The sequence below is a fragment of the Myotis davidii genome, unplaced genomic scaffold (assembly GCF_000327345.1).
Source record: "Myotis davidii unplaced genomic scaffold, ASM32734v1 scaffold540, whole genome shotgun sequence".
In the NCBI taxonomy this organism is placed as follows: domain Eukaryota; kingdom Metazoa; phylum Chordata; class Mammalia; order Chiroptera; family Vespertilionidae; genus Myotis; species Myotis davidii.
The window spans coordinates 908,661-911,931 of NW_006292916.1; positions in this window are offsets into that span (position 1 = coordinate 908,661).

The window sequence follows — 3,271 nt, forward strand, 5'->3', positions numbered from 1 at the left end:
AACCTCTGAGCCACACCAGCTGGGCCTGCAACTACTTCTTAATTGGTTTGGTGTTACATAGCCTTAGGTTCCTTCACACATGGCAAAACCCCAAAGTAACAGTGGTTTAAGCAAGCCTATTTTTCTCACTCATAAAATTCTAGAGATAAATTTGCATAGCATCAAGGACCCAGGTTATTTTCATTTTTCTCTTTCATCAAAGTAGCCTCCATATCCACAGTTACCTTGGAATTTAAGAGAGCAGCTCCAGCTCCAACCATTACAGCCACATCCCAGGAAGCAGAAGAAAGATAAGGGGAGAAAAAAAGCCAAAAAGGTTGAAACCGGTTTGGCTCAGTGGATAGAGCATCGGCCTGCAGACTGAAAGGTCCCAGGTTTGATTCCAGTCAATGGCATGTACCTGGGTTGCGGGCACATCCCCAGAGGGAGATGTGCAGGAGGCAGCTGACCGATGTTTCTAACTCTCTATCTCTCTCCCTTCCTCTCTGTAAAAAATCAATAAAATATATTTTAAAAAATAAATAAAATTTTAAAAAGCCAAAAAGGAATGGAATGGCTCTGTCTTCAGGATTCCTATAAACCAACAAATAATACTTTGGTTTAGACCAGTGATGGCAAACCTATGACACGCATGTCAAAGGTGACACACGAACTCATTTTTTTTTCTTTTTTCTTTTTATTGCTTAAAGTATTAAAAAGGGTATTACATATGTGTCCTTTTTTTCCCCCCACCCTTGACAGTCCCCTAAACTCCCCTACCCCCCAGTGTCTTATGTCCATTGGTTATGCTTATTTTTTTGGTTGATTTTTCTTTGTTAAATGGCATTTAAATATATAAAATAACTACCAAAAATATAAGTCTTTGTTTTACTATGGTTGCAAATATCAAAAAATTTCTATATGTGACACGGCCCCAGAGTTAAGTTAGAGTTTTTCAAAATGCTGACACACCGAGCTCAAAAAGTTCGCCATCACTGGTTTAGACACTTTTTTGCCAGAACTTGGTTACTTGGCCTTACCTTGCTTCAATGAAAGCTTAAAGATATAGTCTTGAGTTCAACTATGTCCTTACTGAATTTCTGCCTTTTGGATCTGTCCATTTTATGACAGAGGGGTGTTAAAGTCTCCAACTATAAAACTGAGCCAAGGATAATAACCACTACACTATGGAAACATAATTTCAACTATGATAGTGGATTCCTCTGTTTATCCTTGCATTTCTCTCAGTTTTTGCTTGTCTATTTTTTATGTGCCTTTATATTTAAAGTGGGTTTCTTTTAGACAGCATATAGTTGGTTTATGTTTTTTGATCCATTTTGACAGTCTCTGTCTTTTAATTGGTGCATTTAGATGACTGATGTTCAAAGTGATAGTTGATAAAATGGTATTTGTTACTATTTTCTATTTGTTGCCCTTTTTATTTGTTCTTATTTTTGTCTTTCACTCTTTCTCTGCCTTTTATGGTTTAACTAGTGGTCCAGTGCACAACATTTGTGCACTGGCGGGGCTGTGTGGGGAGGAGGGGCGGGAAGTCCTTCAGTCTGGCCTGTGACCTCTCACAGTCAGGGATGAGGGAGATGTCTGACTGCTGGCTTAGATGGGCCTAGGCTGGCAGTGTTAAGGGGTCCTTAACACTGCCTTGGAGTCAGGAGAGGCTCCCACCACCACTGCTGCCCTCACCAGCCGTGAGCCCGACTTCTGGCTGAGCAGCGCTCCCACTGTGGGAGTACACTGAACACCTGGGGGCAGCTCCTGAACCGAGCATCTGCCCCCTGGTGGTCAGTGCACATCATAGCGACTGGTCGTTCCACCTTTTGGTCGATTTGCATATTAGCCTTTTATTATATAGGATTGAACATTTTTTTATAAATCCATTTTCATTCCCTTCTTAGAATGTGTTACACTATTTTTCTTTTTTACTTTTCTTATTGGTTGTCCTAGTGTTTGCAATATACATTTACAACAATGCAAGCCCACTTTTCAGTAGCACTGCATCACTTTACAGGTAGTGTGAGTGCTTATAATAACATTGGTATCATTGCTGTCATTCATTTCACTTATATATAAACATGTATAAGCATGTATTTGACATATATGTAAGCATACATTATTGGATACATTGCTGTTAGTATTTTGAAAAACTATTATCTGTTAGATCAATTACGAATAAGAAATATAAAATTTTGAACTTTACCTTCACTTATTTCTTAGTCCTCTTCCTCTCTTTGTGTATATCTGAGTTTCTGTTCTACTTCATTTTCCTTCTCTCTAAAGAACTTCTTTTAGCCCTAATTGGTTTGGCTCACTCCTGGAAACAAAGTTCCTCAATAAAAAAAGAATTTCTTTTAACATTTTTTGCAAGGCAGATCTATTGGCAACAAATTCCCTCAATATTTGTTTGAGAAAGTCTATATTCTTTATTTTTGAAGAATGATTTTGCAGGATACAGAATTCTAGGTTGCTGAGGTTTTTGTTTCTCAATACTCTAAACATTTCACTCCACTTTCTTGATTTCAGGGTTTCTGAGCAGAAGTCAAATGTATGTTGTCTTTGTTCCTCAATAAGTAGGGTGCCTTTTTTTCTCTGGCTTGTTTCATTATTTCTTTTTCTTTTTAATTTTCTGTCTTTTAAAAATGATGTGCCTAGGAATAAGGTTTTGTTGTTTGTTGTTTGTTTTTAGCATTTATTCTGCTTCTTGGGTCTATAGTTTGGTTCCTGGTATTAACTCTGAACTTCTTAGTCATTATTGTTTCAAATATTACTTCTGTTCCTTTCTCTCTTTCTTATCCTTCTGATATTTCCATTATGCGTATGTTACACCTTTTGTGGTTGTCCTATAGTCCTTCGCTATTCTGGTTTTTGTTTTTGTTTTTTCACTCTTTGTTCCCTTTGCTTTTAGAGGTTTCTATTGAGAATAAAGATCAAGCTCAGATACCCTTTTCTCAGCCATGCCCCTTCTACTAGTAAGACCATCAAAGGTATTCTTCATTTCCGTTAGTGTTTTTGATCTTTAGCATTTCTTTTTGGTTCTTTCTTAGGCTTTCCATCTTTCTGCTGGCATTGGCCATTTGTTCTCACTTGCTGTCAGAGACCTTAACATATTTAAAACCCCGGTTTGATCATTCTAACATCCTTGCTATGTCTGGTTCTGATGCTTTCTCTGTCTCTTCAAGTTGTATTTTTTGCCTTTGGTATACCTTGCAATTTTTTCTTGATATTCAGACATGATATACCAGGTAAAAGTCTTTTAATGAACCTGTGCCCTAAACTG